Consider the following 18,018-nt stretch of genomic DNA (forward strand, 5'->3'; position numbering starts at 1 on the left):
GGGGCGGGGCGGCGAGAGCGCCGTCTCCCGGGTGGAGCCCTTGGCCGCCCGCGGCGGGGACCGTCCGGACGGCTGCCGCCGGAGGCCGACTGCGGGGTCGCCGCGGGTCGGGGCCGGGAGAGGCGTGGACGCGACCAGCTGTCACTGATTTATCTCCGGGTGGAGCAGACATCTGCACGCCCGGGAGGAGGGGGAAGGACGGAACGCGTCTGCGGCGGTCTGAGGGCTGGTTTTCCCGAGCCGCCTAGGCCGGGCCGTGGTATTTCCTTATTTTCTGACGGGTCCTTGGTTCCCTGACAGATAACCTTTTGTTTAGCAGGACAGAAACTTGACATAACTGCATACGAATTGCTGACTGCAACTTAAAAAACCTCATTGTGCTTTCTGAAGAGTTGTTCCGTAACAGTACCTAGGCTTTTACCACCCTCTTAAATTGGCTTAAATATGGAGATAACAAAGAGTTCAGTTGTTTTCTTGTGGCTTGTAAAGTTCTTTGAAAACAGAGGTGTCTATGTCTTTCTTTACGGAGTAAAAGAAAAAAACAACCGTAATAAAAATTAGCTGTGTAATTATCAGCAAAAATTCTGAGAAACTAGACCACCTAATAGCTTAAACTTGTGTAAATAGCTTATTCTGGTTTTTTGGTTTGTTTTTGTTTGAACTTGCTTCAGAGTTGAATCAGAATTTTATGCATTGAGGCTCTTACTGGGCTAATAACCCCGCACTGTAGTATTAGCAATGATAAATGTTTATTTTGGGCCTTCTAGATGTTAAACACTGTTTAGAGAGCTTTGCTTTGGGGTGGATGCTGTTATTATCCCCATTTTGACAAGGGGGAAACTGAGACACAGAAAAGTGGAGTAACTTGTACACAGGTACAGCTAATGTATTTGGGACCCAAGCAGGTTGGCTTCTTGCTTTTACCTATGCTTCTCTACTGCCTCCTTTATATGTAGCTTTTTTTACTTTACAGGTTTTTCTAGTTTTTTAGTTTACTTCTCTTAACTGGGAGTATAATGTATGTGTAGTGTGTTCGTGTGTATATGCATTCATGCATTATTACGTTGAGTTCTCTGCTCTTGGTGACTGTACTTAAGTTTTGTTCACTGAGCAAAATTTCTGTCACATATTTTAAGATAAATGGAGTCCGTAAGTTCATGTTTGTGTTGTAGTTTCTAGTGTTAGTTCCTTTGTATCGTTTGCTGAGAGTGTAGACAACAGTTTGAAACTACATATTCCTTAAAATATACCATTACATATTTTTATTCTGAGAACTTAATGGAGTTGTTACTCTGTACTTGGAATGATTATATTTAGAGCTCCATGACAAGAAATAGAGTTCAAACAAAGTCATTTCATAAGAAATCAGTTTACAGTGATTAACAGTAGAGCATTTACATTTCATTAATCGGTTATCAAGCCCCAGATTGTCTCTGTGCCCAGCAGTGTTAGGTGCAGTTAGTTATACAAAAGAAATGTGCCAGGGCAACACACCTTAGTTTGGGATGTGAGATTAACGACGGCAATACAAAATACTGTTCTTTAGAGGGTGTATGGTGAACTGAACTGGGCTGATCGGTAATGCTTCTGCAGAGAACCAACACATAAAGGATGGATCTAGGGCACTGAATAGGAGTGTGATGGGGAATTTTAGTGAGGAAACTGTTCAAAACTTGGAAGTGAAAAGATTAAAAAATACTTACTCAAAGGGACACGTGCACCCCAGTGTTTATAGCAGCATTACTAACAATGGCCAAATTATGGAAAGAGCCTGAACGTCCATTGACTGATGAATGAGTAAACAGGATGTGATGTTTGTATGTATGTATGTATGTATGTATGTATGTAGTGGAATATTACTCAGCCATAAAAAAGAATGATGACAAATTTGCGATGATGTGGATAGAGCTAGAGTGTATTATGCTAAGAGAAATAAGTCAGAGAAAGACAAATACCATATGATTTCACTCATGTGGAATTTAAGAAACTAAACAGATGAACATGGAGGAAGAGAAGAAAAAATAAACAGAGAGAAGCAAACCATAAGAGACCCTTAACCACAGAGAACAAAGTGAGAGATGGCACGGCAGTGGGATAATGGGTGATGATGGGTATGAAGGAGGGAACTTGTGAGGAGCACTGGGTATTATAGGTAAGTGGTGAATCACTAGATTCTGCTCCTGAAACCAATATTGCACTGTATGTTAGCTAATTTGAATTTAAATAAAATCTTGGAAGAAAAAAAAAAAGACCTGGAAGTTAGAATAAAAATGATTCTTCTAGAGAACAGTGAACCTGATTTATGTGGAAAGTTCCTATTGAAAAAAATGAGATTATGTGGGCAGGACTGAAGAGTGTTATAAAAGCCACATATGGCGAAGAAGTTTAGGTTCAACATATATGTATATACACAGAGAGAGATGGTTTTGGAAGTTTTAAAACTTTTCTATCAGTGGCTCTCTACTGGGCATAATTTGCCCTGTTTAGGACCGTTGGCAGCGTCATGCCTGGGATCGGGAGAGGTGCTCCGAGCATCTGGTGGATAGAGGCCCGAGTGCTGCTGCTGAGCGTGTCACTACAGGACAGCCCCTCCATTAGGAACAATCACCCCAGTGTCAGCGGTGCTGAGGTTGAGGCCCTGTTGTGAGTTGGTTGTTTTCATGGCCAGCTTCTGCCTCCATGTGCTGGAGACCAGTGTGAATGATGAATTTTAGGAGCATGCATACACGGCAGCATGAAAGCTGGGGAAGCTTCTCAGACCTCAAGAAGGGGGCTCTTGCTGGAGTCCTGGAAAAAGGTGGAGATTGTAAGGAAATGGGATGAGGGCAGTGAGAATGACAAGCGGTGGCAAAATGGGACAATTATTTAAATAACATTTTTTCCTAAGTTTGAAAATAATGCATGTTCATTGTAGGAAATTTTGGACGCATAGAGAGTGAAAAATTAAAGCGCTTATAACCCTCCCACCCACTACCCCAGGCAGAAAGAACAACTGTTAAACATTTTCTTGGGGTGGTTTTTTTCAAATCTTTTTTTGTGCTGATCATTATATTCCTTTTTAAAAACTAGGATTATACATTTTTCTCCCTGTGGGTTTTTAGTGTTTGGTGTGTGTATTTGTTTGTGTGACTCAGCATGTCATGAGTATTTCCCATTACTTGAAAAATGCTCTTTTTAATGGTCACAATCTTTTTTGTTCTGTGTGTGTTCTTTTGAAATTGGGAATTTTGCTTATATTCAAAACAGATATTTTGAAGGAACAAACAGAATATGATGACTAATTAATTAACTATAGAAAAAAATAGGGGTAGAAGTCTATGGTACCTCCAGGGTTTTAAATCTAGGAAGCTTAAAGAATGGCAGGGTTACTGAAATACATTGGGTTTTTCACAATAATTTGGGGAGGGGATTCATCTTAGGTATGTAAACTGCCATCACAGAGACCCATAAAGAGATTTTTTTTTTGTATTATTTAAAAAAAATTTTTTAATGTTTTTAATTTATTTTTGAGAGACAGAGACAGTGCAAGCAGGTTAGGCTCAGAGAGAGAGGGAGATACAGAATCTGAAGCAGGCTCCAGCTTCTGAGCTAACTGTCAGCACAGAGCTGACGCAGGGCTCAAACTCATGAACCGTGAGATTATGACCTGAGCCAAAGCTGGATGCTTAACCAACTGAGCCACCCAGGCGCCCCCCCCCCCCATAAAAAGATTTTAATAAGGACCTCTGCTGCCTGTCAGCTTACATTCTTCCTAAAACTCTTAACAATTAATAGTCATTCTTTGTTTTTGTTTTATCTTTTTTTTATACCTTTTGTTTTTTGTGCTAAGCTTATTTTTCAGTTCTAGCAAGGTTTTCCTTTTTCCTCTTCTTGAAAAGTTTTTAATAATTTACTTTCTATTAGAATACTAAATAAGGCTCAGCTTTGATGGTTATGAATATTTGAGAGATTAAAGGACTACTTGGGTTTTTTTAATGTATAGATTGGTACAGTTTATAAGCAAGAGGTGAGTATAACTCTTTACTGGAGGAAGAGGAATTATCTTTAAAAATGCTTGCCCAGAAGCGCCTGGGTGGTTCAGTCAGTTGAGGTCTGACTTCTGACTCAGGTCATGATCTCACGGTTTGTGAGTTTGAGCCCCACATCAGTCCTGTGCTGACAGCTGCAAGCCTAGAGCCTGTTTTGGATTCTGTGTCTCCCTCTCTCACTGCCCCTCCCCCTTTTCGTTCTCTTTCACAGAAATAAATGAACATTAAAAAAAAAAAAAGCTTGCCGCAAGGCACCTGAGTGGCTCAGTGGGTTAAGTGTTCAACTCTTGATTTTGGCTCAAGTCATAGTTTTGCAGGATTGAGATCATGCCCTGCATTGGGCTCTGTGGTGAGAAGCGTTGAACCTGCTTGGGATTCTTTCTCTTTCTCTCTCTCTCTCTCTCAAAATAAAATAAATTTTTAAAAAATGCTTGCCTGATGCCTCATACCAAAAACTCTGTCAATATTACATTACTATTTTTCAGTTATTATACTTGTTGATCTGTATCAGTTAATTTGGTGCTTCCTGGAGAATTTATTTTAGGGAAATAGTTAAAGAAATTTTTTTAACCTGATACAAATGGTACCTTTACTGGCAACATACACTTTTCAGATTGGATAAGGTATAGTTTGACTTGCTGGGTTCAAATGCTGTGTTTACTACTGTGTGCTCATGTCCAATTATCTTCTCTAATATCCATTAACTTTGGAGAGGTTTTGTATTCCTATCCTTGTTCTTGAGACATAATGAAGGTAGAGATGGGAGAAAGAGTCTTCTGAAAGTAACCCTAGTTTGCTTCCCCTGTAACTGCCTCACTCCCTTTCAATTTTTAAAACTAATGTTTATTTTTAGTTCTTATGTTTATTTACTTTTCAGAGAGAGAGAGAGAGAGAGGCAGGCAGAGAGACACAGAGTGAGAGCAGGAGATGGGCGGAGAGAGAGGGAGATGGGCGGAGAGAGGGAGACACAGAATCCAAAGCAGTCTCCAGCCTCTGAGCTGTCAGCACAGAGCCTAGTGTGGGGCTCGAACTCATGAACCATGCGATCATGACCTGAGCCAAAGTCAGGTGCTTAACTGACTGAGCTACCCAGCCACCCCTGTTTATTCTTACTTTTGAGAGAGAGACAGAGACAGAGACTGAGTATGAGTGAGCTAGGGACAGAGAGAAAGGGAGACACAGAATCCGAAGCACACTCCAGGCTCTGAGCTGTCATCACAGAGCCCAACACAGGGCTTGAACTCACTCACGAACCTCAAGATAATGACCCAGATCGAGGTCAGACTTTTAACCCAATTGAGCCACCCAAGCGCCCCTTTCTCTTTCAATTTTACACCCTGCCTGGAATCCTTTTTGCCTTAAAGAGTCCTCCGGAAACCTATTACCTGTGTATATATCACGCATGCCCATCTAGCATCTCTTCTCACTACTCTATCTTAAAATAGGCAGTTTGTGTTATATGGGAAAGGCATTAACGCTGAAAGTCCCACGTCTAAGCTTCTTGCTCTCCTACTGGTGATTGTTCTTGGGCAGATCCTGTAATCTCATTTGTAAATTGAAATTATCTCCAAGGTCCTTTCCAGCTCTAGGAGTCTGTGAATCTGTGAAGTATTTACTTTTCAAGGGTAATTACCTCTGGTGAGACTATTCTAAAGACATTCTAAGGTGTCTTTCACATCTTAGTGTGCATTAATCAGATGATATTTTCCAAAGGCATTTGTAAAAGCTACTCCCGTATACTAGGATTGGGGGAGAAATTTTAGAATGGAGTTTCAGTGCCACTAGCGTAGAAGCTTCAGGAGGGCAGGGATCATTGTTCACTGATGTTTCTTTACTGCCAAGAATGGTAAGTAGCCTGTAACATGTCTTTATTATTTGTTGAAGGAATGAAGGAATGGATTGGTGTTGAGGATTGCAAAGATGTTCTGAGAATCTTGAAAGAACGTGGAATACAAGCTAACAGGATTACAACCCAGTCATTCCTAGACCATAAAAACACCTCCAAGTGGTAGTAAAGCCTCCACTGTCTACTCGGTTGCCTTTCAAAACTGTTAAGTAATTACTGCCCTGATTGCCCTTCATGCTCCCAAAGTGCAGTTTTGTCCATTACCAGATCTTACTTGAGTGCCAACTTGACTTAGAGTGTGCCTTTTACTATTACCTGCAAAGACCTTTGCCTTGCTTGTTCCCTGTACCACTTACTATCACCAGTAACACTATGTTTAGTGTTGTCGCCAAAATAAATCAATAGATTGATGAAAACTTGGCCTCTCATCCACGGAGGATTCATGACACAGCCGTTGAAAATTAGTACTCTTGGTATTCCTGTTCCAGTCATCCTAATTCTATAACTGTCATATAGAATAATCTTCAAGAGGGGCGCCTTGGGTGGGTAAGCTCCCAACTTTGGGAGCTTGGCCTATGATCAGATCATGATCTCACAGTTCATGGGTTCATGCCCTGTGTTGGGCTCTGTGCCAACTCCGTGGAAGCCTGGAGCCTGCTTCTGATTCTGTGTCTCTCTCTCTCTCTCTGCTCCTCCCCAGCTCATGCTCTCTGTCTGTCTCAAAATTGAATAAACAATACAAAAATTTTTAAATAATCTTCAAGAAAAGTTAAAAAAAATTTTAAGTTTATTTAGGTAATCTCTGTACCAACATGGGGCTCATACTCATGACCCTAAGATCTAAGATCAAGAGCTGCTCAGTACTGACTGAACCAGCCAGATGCCACAAGAATAGTTTTTAATTATGTGATATGTACACAAAGCTTCTGAGTCTACTTTGCAAAATTAAGTCCTGATTCCTGACCCAGTATCCAGGGACTTATGCGTTTTATCCAATCTACTTTTCTAGTCTGTTTCCTCCATAGTGACCTGGACTGAGTATTTATTTATTGAATAGTTAGTTGGTGTAGATAATAATGAAACAAAAAGCATGGGTATTCTCACCTAGGAAGTATGTTTTCAGAGAAGAAAAGGCTGGTAGGTATGCCTGTATAGGGTGGCATTCATTATTTGGGAGTATTTACTGAAAAATAGTACCAGGGACAAGAATTCTTAAACTCCATATAAATGATTTTTTCTTTTTGTTGGCAGACCTATTTGGAAACGAAGTAATAATTAGAAGGAAATTACTTATGCATGTTTAGTGGTATCACTTGACTACTTAGTGTGACTGACTACATTATTTTGTGCCCACAACATTGTTTGGATGGTTTATCAGTCTGGATGGGCTGTTTTACTGTGACAACCCCCAAATCTCAGTGGTTTCAAATAACAAAGGTTTATATCTCCTTGACTCATATGTCATGTGAGTTATGTGGACAGATGGAACTTTAATCTCTGTTGTATTGCTCGTTGCCATAATAGAGGGATGGTAATAGGAGTGAATCACACAAAGTGGCTCTTGTATTTCATTGGCAAGAACAAGTCATATGACCATTACCTAGTTTCAAGATGATGGGCAAGTATAAACCAATCATGTGTCTGAAAGGAGAATTGAAGTGTTGTGGCACTGTTTTAACATTTATGACAGGCATTCTCCCCTTGACATTTTTTAATATTCTGTGACTCGTCCCAGCCTACCATTATCTTTCATGGTCGACATAGTCTTTCTTTACATAGGTTCCTTCATCCAGCAGCTGTTCATTAAGCACACACTGTATGCCAGGCACTGTTCTAGATACAGTGAACATGATTCCTGCATTCATGGAGCTCACAGTGTAGTGGGAAGATGTGGACAATAAGCAAATAAGCTAATTTCAAATAGTGATAAATGCTGTGGAGGGGGACAAATACAAGGTACTGGTATAGAGAATGAAGGTGCAGTTCGTGTTAATTTTTGATTGGGTGGTCAGGAAATCTTTTAGGGTGGGTACCATTTGATTTGAGAAGCAGTGGCCCTGAGAGTAGATGGGAGGAATAGTTTAAGCAGAAGGAATGGTTTGGCCAGAAGATGAAAATGATCTTCGCGCGTTTAAGGACAAAAGGCCAATGAGGCTGGAACATTTAAGAGGAAAAGGATATAGTCCAAGGGAGAGGTGATGGTAGTTTGGTCTAGGATGATGCTAACAGAAATGAAGAGAAATGAAATAGTTTGGGAATATGTTATAAAGGCAGAATCAATAGATTAGAAGTAGGGAATCACTTGACATGAAAGAAAAAATAAGAATGAATCTTTGGGGTTTTCGGCAACTGGGAGGATGATGGTTCAGTTTATTGGATTAGGAACAGTTGAATGTGATGGACATTAAGGAGGGCACTTGTTTTGATGAGCGCTGGGTGTTATATGTCCGAGAGGAATCGCTAAAGTCTCCTGAAATCGATACTACGCTATATGTTAACTATCTAGAACTTAAATAAAAATTTGAAAAAAGAGGGGTGCCTGGGTGGCTCAGTTGGTTAAGCCTCTGACTTCGGCTCAGGTCAGATCTCACGTTCGTGGGTTTGAGCCCCACGTCAGGCTCTGTGCTGACAGCCCAGAGCCTGGAGCCTGCTTTCGGTTCTTTCTGTCTCCTCTCTCTGCCCCTCCCCCTCTCATGCTCCGTCTCTGTATCAAAAAAAAAAAAACATAAAAAAAATTTGAAAAAAGAGAAAAAAGGACTAGTTGAAAGGATCAGATTGGAGAAGGTGGATACTAAGGGCTCTGTTTTCAATGTTAAGTTCAAGAGTAGTTGACTGTAGAACTGACATCCATGTGGAATTGCTCGCAGGCAGTTGGAGGTCTGAGTTCAGAGTTGAGGGGAAACATTGAGAGGAGCGATTTTTTTTTTTTAAATGAGGTTAATATGTTAAATTTGCTTGTAGTTAAGTTTTGGACCTGGGTTTCATTGTACCTCATTAAGGCAGTGCAGGACTTTTGTGCTGGAGAAGGGTGCTCCCTAAGAGATGGGGGGCCTTTTCAGATTTCAATATATATTCCAATTTCAGCCCAGGAGACACAATGGTAACAAACCACTGAAATGGACAGAGATATGTGGCAATCCTTGCATGTGTTGGAGTGTAAGGAGGATTAAGAACTATTGTTATAAAAGCGCTCTAGCATCTTTTGTTGATTTCTTTGTTTAATTCTTAAAGGGCAATCTACCTTTATTTTTAAAGTCTTAGGGAGTACTTACCCTCTTCAAAATTAGGCACAGGTGATATAGATTTGTAACCTTAGTCCAAATTATGAAGATAGAACATTAAAATTAGCTTATATTAGCTGGTCTTTTTTGGAGTTTTATATCTTACTGTAATATGTCTTCATACATAGAGTCTGTTTATCTTGAAAGCATCAGAAATACCTTTAGTAGCTAACAAGGAGTCAGAAAGGAACCTTAAGGTGACATTGTTTTATATATGTATATGTTTATAAAAATTTCTGAGTTTAAAAAGACAATTAGAAAGGATTCTTTTTCTTCCCTATGACTATTTCCAGAAAAAGCTGGAATATTCTAAGAGGGAGAATAGAGCTATTCACCAGAAACATGCTAAGATAATCATTTACTTGGCTTTAGAAACCCTGCATCTTCCTAAAGATTCCGGTGTTTGTGTAGCCATTGAAGAAGAGATGGATATTATATTATCAATACATTTTACTGTTTTTTGAAAATATTTTCTTTTCATGTTTTTATTTCAATTACAGTTAACATACAGTGTAATGTTAGTTTCAGGTATAGAATTTAGTGATTCTTGACTTACGTACAACACCCAGTGCTCATCACAAGTGCCCTCCTTAATGCCCATCGCCCATCCCTTCATGTACCTGACCTCCAGCAACCCTCATTTTTTTCTCTATAGTTAAAAGTCTGTGGAGGGGGAGGGGTGGGGAAAGATTTCATTTTTAAGTAATGTCTACACTCAACGTGGCCTCAAACTCAGCCCTAAGATCAAGAGTCGCATGCTCTACCGACTGAGCCAGCCAGGAATATTAATTTTTAAATTTTCATTTCAGGGTAATTTAGTCCTAAGAGAACTGGAATTCAGTTTGGTCTAATTGACTGAAATGATATATTATCATCTTGTACCTATTGAATCTGCAGAAATCTGTATTTTTATGCTTGATCTGCCTACCTGAATTTGATGTTATTTCTCAAACCAGCCTTCCATGCATGGTAAACTGAATTAATAGAAGGTGGTGTGATAAATCATCAATTCAGCAAATAAAATGCTGTTTGGGTTTATTCCAGGCCCTGGGGGTTATGTGTTGTTTTGAACATGGAATCGGAATAAGGGCACTTAGTTTTATGATTTGATATATATATATTTAATATCAGGCTCTGATACTTGGTAAATCTTTTCCTCAATAGGAATAAACCAAGCAAATGCATTAACATCCAGGTAATTTGATGGTAATTTCCCTGAGTGGTGCATGTATAAGTACTGCCTGTATTTATTTCTGTGCTTTGTATTCTCCAGTGTTCTTCACCTCCCACCCACCAATCCATGCCCTATGTAATTGAGACATTCTTTGAGAATGTTAACCCTCAGTCAGATAAGAATCTAGAAGGGATTAAAAAGCTCCAAACAAAACTGGTCAACAGAATGTATCATTTTCCTACTAGTGTACTAGTGAACATGCCATTCACTTTGTCACTTTTCAAGTACAGGTGTTTGCAGTCTTTGTAAACTACTCTCCTCCCCATCCAGATATGCCTTTAAGAAATCATGGAATTTTTTTTAAATCTAGCTTGATATTAAAGTATGTGTTTTTAGTTCTTATGAGAAGTTGTGATTGCTCTACACTACGTCACATAATCTCTTCAGCCCAATATTTTTTGGACACTCCTGTAATAGTTATGAAAATAAATTTTACACATTAAAATTTAGTGAAATTTAGTGAACCTCTCATTGAGAATCACTGGGTGAGTCCTCTTGGACTAGAAGCTGTTGTTACTCTGTAAAATGATTCTTTAAACATACTTGCTTTAAGGGGCATCTGAGTGGCACAATCAGTGAAGCCTCAGATTCCTGATCTCAGCTCAGGTCATGATCCCACAGATCCGTGAGTTCAAGCCTTGCATCTGGCTCTGTGCTGATGGCGCGGAGCCTGTTTGGGAGTCTATCTCACCTTCTCTCTGCCTCTCCCCAGCTTGTGTGCTCTCTTTCTCAAAATAAAAACTAAATACTTAGCGTGCACATGGAGAAGAGGTAGAGTGAGAAGGAGGAAGAGAGAAGGCTCGGACCCACAAACTGTGAGATAATGAACTGAGCCAGGATGCTTAACTGCTGATCCACCCAGGCACCCCTAAGCCATTCTTTTCTATTTAATAATTTAGCTCAGCAGTTTTTTCCCTTAAACTATTTGAGAAGTCATTGGAGATATTGCCATGCTTAACGTATTTTATTATAACAGCTTCTCTGTGTTTCTCCCACTATAAATATTGTGACAGAATTTTATAATAGGAAAAGTTGGGAAGTTTAAGGGTATGAGCAGAAATGAGGCAGGAAACTACTAGTTGTAGCTATAATGATGTAGCCGTGTGTCACACCAAAATTCTTCAACTTTGAAGTGATTCCGGTCACTAAGTTTTATATTTTTACAGTTCTTTCTTGTTCCTTTACATAACAAGGACTTGTGTGTTTTAAGGCTTAAGAAACTAAACTGTCACTTCTTATTAATGTATTGTCTTATGGTAAAAAGAAACTCCATTCTTTTATTTAAAATCTAAGGGTTTTTACTGTAGAAAATTGATACAGAAAAATAAGCTGAAGCAAATGATTCAACCTTAATACTGTAGAAAAATAAACAGGAAAAAAGGATTCAACTGTAATATCACTCTTCAGAAAGAATTTTTGTGCTTTCAGTCTCTCTTGTGTTTTTCCCATGCTACATGTCCACATACACAGGTAGGAACTGGTATTAAAGTTTGCTGACAGCGTAAAGCATGGTTGTTATACCGAAGGCAATTTGCTTCATCGGTGATACCTTATGTATAACTTAGTGATAGCTAACATAGCGTGATTCACCACGTGCCAGACATCGTGACAAGTGGATTATTTTATTTAATCCTCACAACACTGCTCTGAAAATAGGAAGCTAATTAATTTGTCTAAGATCACATAACTGAGTGGTTCAGGCAGGACTCAAACCTAGGAAGTCTGACTCTAGGACTTGTGATTCCCTGTTATGACGAAATGCCTCATCCTCTCAATTCAGTCACCTCACAGAAGCACAAGTGCATACCACTGCTTTCACGTGCCAACTACAACATGATCTTGCTTAACGTCTGCCAAAGTTACGAAGGCAGAAATTGATAATACGGAATCTTCTGTCATCAAGGGTGCCGATTGTCCATCATGGCTGCCCAGTTGAGTAAATATGCTGCAGGTTAAAATAGGCGCTTAAACACATTGTTTCTATGGAAACTAATTGGAATGCTTTAGATAGACTGCATGAAGGCAGTGACTCAAAAACTTCATATCAAATTGGGTGTAGGTTAGGAGGCTAAAGATAAATGAAGTAAAACCGTAACAATTGTGAATTTTGTATTGATAATGCTTTATGTCTTTAGTTCTTGAGCCACTTGAAGGAAACCCAAAGTAGAAATCATTGATGATGCATATACATTACTTTAAGGTACATGTGTACATCTCTTTTAAATCTCATTAAAAAAATCTCATGATTTTTTGACTAACCACGACTCCCAGTCACATTATATGAAGTATTTTTATCATATATTTCAAGGGCTATGTAATTGTACTTTTTGACCCAGTCCTGTGCTTATCTAGAGGAAGTAATCAGTTTTGTACAAATATATATATATATAAATATATATATTACATCAAAGTATTTTCTGTAATAGCAAAAATGAAATTCATGTGATAAAATAGTAAACAATTTAAATTGTTTTCAAAAAGACTTCCTAATAAGTAGGAAAATATAATGTTGATGACACAATGCAGCATGTAAAACTAAACTGCATGGCAGGAAAAGGACCAGAATAGTATTGGTGGTTGAATCACTGGTGATTTTTAAAAATTTGACTTATTTTAAAATTAATACTTGTATGAAATGAATAATTTTTATTTTATTTTTTTTATTTAAAAAAATTTTTTTAAATGTTTTTATTTATTTTTGATACAGAGAGAGACAGAGCATGAGAGGGGGAGGGGCAGAGAGAGAAGGAGACACAGAACCGGAAGCAGGCTCCAGGCTCTGAGCTAGCTGTCAGCACAGAGCCTGACGCGGGGCTCGAACCCACGAACGTGAGATCTGACCTGAGCCGAAGCCGGAGACCCAACTGACTGAGCCACCCAGGCACCCCTATTTTATTTTTTTAACATTTATTTATTTTTGAGAGACACAGAATCAGAAGCAGGCTCCAGGCTCTGAGCTGTCAGCATAGAGACTGACGCGGGGCTCGAACCCACAAACTGTGAAATCATGACCTGAGCCGAAGTCAGTCACTTAACCGACTGAGCCTCCCAGGCACCCCTGAAATGCAAAATTTTGTATAAAGGGAGCATAAAGTAAAAAAACGTTCTCTGCTGTTTCCCAGCTTTGGGGTTCACCTCTGTAGAAGCATTCCGTATTTGTTGGGATATTCTAACATGAGATAATTTTTATTCATGTTTATTTTTCCCTTTTATGCATCACACTACTGTTCCCAAATCCAGGGACATGGAGCTAGAGAGGCAGGGACAGGACACAGACTTCCTGCCCACATCTGTTTTTGTTTCTCTCTCTTTCCCCCTCCCCTGACTTCCACATTACTCTTGTTGAGACAAAGTTCACTGCATCTACAGTCTAAGGGGAACACTACCTCTAGCCCAAAGAACAGGGACATGCCATTTAAACTGTATCATTGCAGAACATTGCTGTGTATATTTTTATATAGCCCACAAATAAGCTTTGCTCATTGAAATACTCTCATAAATTATCTATTTCTTTTATAGAAAAGTTTAACCGTATGGAGAAACAGAGAGGATGGTGTGATGAACATCCCAATTACCCAGTTTCAGCCATTGTCAGTGTTTCTTGTTTCAATGATTTTCCCTTACTGTATGCAAATCCTAAATATCTATTTTTATCTGTATGATGTATGTATGCATATGTATCTCTAAAAGACTTAAAAAAGAAAAACATCATACCATTCAACTAGAAGTAATTAACAATGATTAATAATAATTCCCTACTCTCATACACTGCTGATAGAAACGCAAAATGGTACAACTTTTAAAAGTTTGACAGGTTTCTTGCAAAGTTAAACATATACTTACCATCATCCCACTCCTAAGTATTTACCCAAGAGAAATGAAAGTATCTGTTCATGCTAAGACTCGTACAGGACTGTTCATAGCAGCTTTATTAGTAATAGCCCAAATTGGAAGCAACTCAAATGCCCAGCAACAGATGAACAGGTAAAGAAATTTTGATATGTTCATGCGGTAGAATACTGCTCTGCAGTAAAAAGGAATGGACTATTGATACATGCAACGACATAGATGATTACCAAAATAATTATGTTGAATGAGAGAAGCCATACCCCCCCTTCAAAAAAAAAAGGATATACTAGTATGATTCTGTTTATATAAAATACTAGAAAATGCAAACTAATGTATAGTGACAGAAAGCAGATCCAGTGGTTAGGGAGAAATTATAAAGGGGCGCAGGAAATTTTTGGAGATTATCGATAGGTTTCGTATATTGATTTAATGGGTGTATGTGTATGTATGTATATATAAGTACACTTTAAATATGTACAGTATGTTATTTGTTATACTTTAGAGTTGTAAACAATTCCTTACTTTCACATATTCAGTTTCCAAATATTCCTAATTCTTACACATTACCAGTTTTTTAAGAATCTTAAACAGTGTCTATACATTGTACTTAGTTGATGCAGTGTCTTTTAATATATAGTTTTCTCTTCTTTATTTTTCTTTCTTGTTAAGTATTTGTTGAGGAAACTGAGTTTTGTGTCCCAAAGAATTTCTGTTTTCTGGATTTTTCTAATTATATCCCCCATGATAGTGCCTAACAGGCCCTCTTTGTCTTCTGTATTTCCTTTAAAGTGATAGTTTGTAACAGGCAGTTGAAACTTGATTATGTTCAGACTAGATTTTTTGGCAAGAATATTAAATAGTGTTTTGAAGTGTATTTCCTGTTGTATCACATCAGGAGGCATGTAATGTCTGCTTGTCTCGTTTATGATGCTAAATTTAATAAAGTGGTTTGGATGTTGTCGGTCTGATCTATTTATTCAGTTTCGCATCACCTTCTCTATGTTTTTGCTTTGTATTTATGCTCAAATTGAACAACCATTTCTGGAGAAGAACTGAAAATATAGTAATAAGGAAAGCTCTAGATTCTGATTTTTGATTACCTAAGAGTTTTTACTGTGGTTGCTTAAATAGAGAACTTTCCCTCATTTCATCTTTACAATTTCCTGTGTGTCTTCAGGAGTCAGATCTGGTGTAACCTAAGATATATTTCCAGATACTTCACTGTCTCTCAGATTTATTGTTTTATATTTTTTTACTTCCTTACTTTCTTTTCTTCCCCACTAGGCTATGAGCTTCTTGACAAATAAGACAAGTACTTCTTACTCATCTCTTGATACATAGTAGTAACTCAGTAAATGCATGAATTGAATACATGTGCTTTCTTTAATCATTTAAAAAATCAATTTTAAAATACTCGTACTTTCTGATGATATTCATTTGTTCTGGAGGACACACACACACATACACACACATGTCTGTGTATATATTTAAATTAAAAGTTGTTGAATTACCTTTTAGATTGTGTAACTAAGTGGTGCCTGGGTGGCTCAGTTGGGTAAGCGTCCACTTTCGGCTCAGGTCATGATCTTGTGGTCTGTGAGTCTGAGCCCGGTGTCAGGCTCTGTGCTGATAGCTCAGAGACTGGACCCTGCTTCAAATTCTGTCTCCCACTCTCTCTGCCCTTCCCCCACTTGCTCTCTGTGTCTCTTTCTTTCAAAAAATGAATAAAAGTTAAAATTTTTTTTTAGATTGTATGTCTAAAGGTGTGAAATCAGGAGAAGTTTGGCAGTCTTGTTGGCAAGAGGCGACACACCTGGATCAGTTAGTGTTCAGTCATGTCTTGCATTTAAACCCTCAATTATGTATTGATTGTTGAAGTCCTAAACTATGTGGTGTTAATTTACTAAGTGCCATAAAAAGGTGGTGAGATCAATGAAGATAGGAATCAAGAAATGATACAGAGAGGAAGCTTTGAATTCAGTCACTTATGGTCAGAGAGGCTGTGATGGAATTGAAAGGGACATTTCTGTTTCCATAAAAGAAGAAACATCTTGTTTCCATAAAAAGGAAACATCAGGCGAGGCAGGAAGTATTAATAGCACAACAAATGAGGCTTAATATGTGTTTTCTGTGTTTAAGGATGCTTACAATGAGTTTAGAAGTTCATACCCTTTTTTCTGTTTCCCTTTGTGAAAGCTTTTTATTTATTTTTTATTTTTTTTAATGTTTGTTTATTTTTGAGAGAGAAAGAATATGAATGGGGAGGTGCAGAGAGGGAGACACCAAATCTGGAACAAACTCCAGGCTCTGAGTTGTCAACACAGAACCTGATGCTGGGCTCCATCTCACTAGATCATGACCTGAGCTGAAGTTGGACGATTAACCTACTGAGCCATCCAGGTGCCCCTCCTTTTGTGAAAGCTTTAAAGTGTTTAGTTTCTTACATTTTCATGATCTTCTCGTACACTTACAGCCCTTGATCCTTCTGTGAAGTTCCAGTGTTAGTGCTCTGCTTTCTGTCCCCAAAGTTGGCCACTGCTTTGAAATCACCTTAATCAGTTAAAATATTCTTTTCCCTAAGTTTTGACAGTTAGGTAATTAATTTATTTATCCTCCATTCTCTTTATCCTAGTTCTTCCTTTATTTAAAAACAAAGCCATAGTGCCTGGGTGGCTCTTTCAGTTAAGTGTCTGACCGTGGCTCGGGTCATGCTCTTATGGTTGAGCCCCATGTTGGGCTCTATACTCAGAGCCTGGCACCTGCTTTGGATTCTGTGTCTCCCTCTCTCTCTTCCCCTACCCCAGACACGATCTGTCTCTCTCTCTCATTCTCAAAAATAAACAAACATTTAAAAAACACCCGAAACCAAACTGTTTTATTGTCTGCTGGTTTTCTTTTACTTTTGGGTGAGGCGGGGTGAATATGCAAACATCTTCACTTTTGAAGATGAGGAAAATAAGACTCGGTTGTTTCCGAGATTACATAGCTAATTAAGTAGGAAAGCTAGAGATTTGAACATGGGATTATTTGACCTAGCTACACTAGACTTTACGGTTGGATGAGTCTTTAATTTTTCACCCAGTTAATGAATTTTAATAACTATTGCTTGGTGAGCAAAAAAGCTTTCCAGAGAGCTAGTAGAGGCCAGAGGAGCCTGGAAGCCTTTGCAAATTAAGCTTTTATCTCCCACTGGCCTCCATATGAGAGCACTCACTGACCCCTCATCATTGCACACAGAGGGCACTGAAGGCATCTCCCATACTCAGGGCCAGACAACCCCCTAGATGAGTAGAACATGGAGAGAGCCAGAGGGTGAGCCTTAGTAGTCACCAATCAGAACAGATAGATATTTCAGATGCTTTGAGGAATGTTTCTGGAACGTTCGCCACTGAAATCTGGACCAATTTCCTGGAGGAAAAGAAATGGATGGGGCCCCTTGATGGCTCAGTCCTTAAGAGGTTAAGTGTCTGACTCTGGATTTAAGCTCAGATCATCATCTCCGTGTTCGTACGTTCGAGCCCCACATCAGGCTCTGCACTGGCGGCCTACTTGTGATTCTCTCTCTCTCCACCCCTCCTGTTTGCACATGTGTGCTCTCTCTCTCAAGGTAAATAACTAAATAAACCTAAAAAAATGGATATGGGCCCAGTGGAACCACATTTCTCACTTTTGTCAAGTGAGTGTTGAGTGTGCAAGGATCCCAATGAAAAGCCATGAATGACTTGTGCTCTGCACCCTAATTCTTATTTTCTTATTTTTTAAATGTTTATTTTTAAGAGA

General features: G+C 38.8%; 1 protein-coding gene across 4 annotated transcripts in view; it reads left to right on the top strand.

Moving 5' to 3' along the window:
- Positions 1-18,018, top strand: part of KATNBL1 (katanin regulatory subunit B1 like 1) — a 73,315-nt gene that overhangs the window by 295 nt on the left and 55,002 nt on the right. The window contains exon 1 of one of the 4 annotated variants that reach the window (XM_029951789.1): positions 5,936-6,036. The exons of the other annotated variants lie outside the window; for them this stretch is intronic. The gene's annotated coding sequence lies outside the window, so the exon portion shown is untranslated. Of the gene's footprint in view, positions 1-5,935; positions 6,037-18,018 lie in introns of those variants that run through there. 4 annotated transcript variants of the gene reach the window in all.

This window comes from Suricata suricatta, chromosome 9, assembly GCF_006229205.1.
Source record: "Suricata suricatta isolate VVHF042 chromosome 9, meerkat_22Aug2017_6uvM2_HiC, whole genome shotgun sequence".
In the NCBI taxonomy this organism is placed as follows: Eukaryota; Metazoa; Chordata; class Mammalia; order Carnivora; family Herpestidae; genus Suricata; species Suricata suricatta.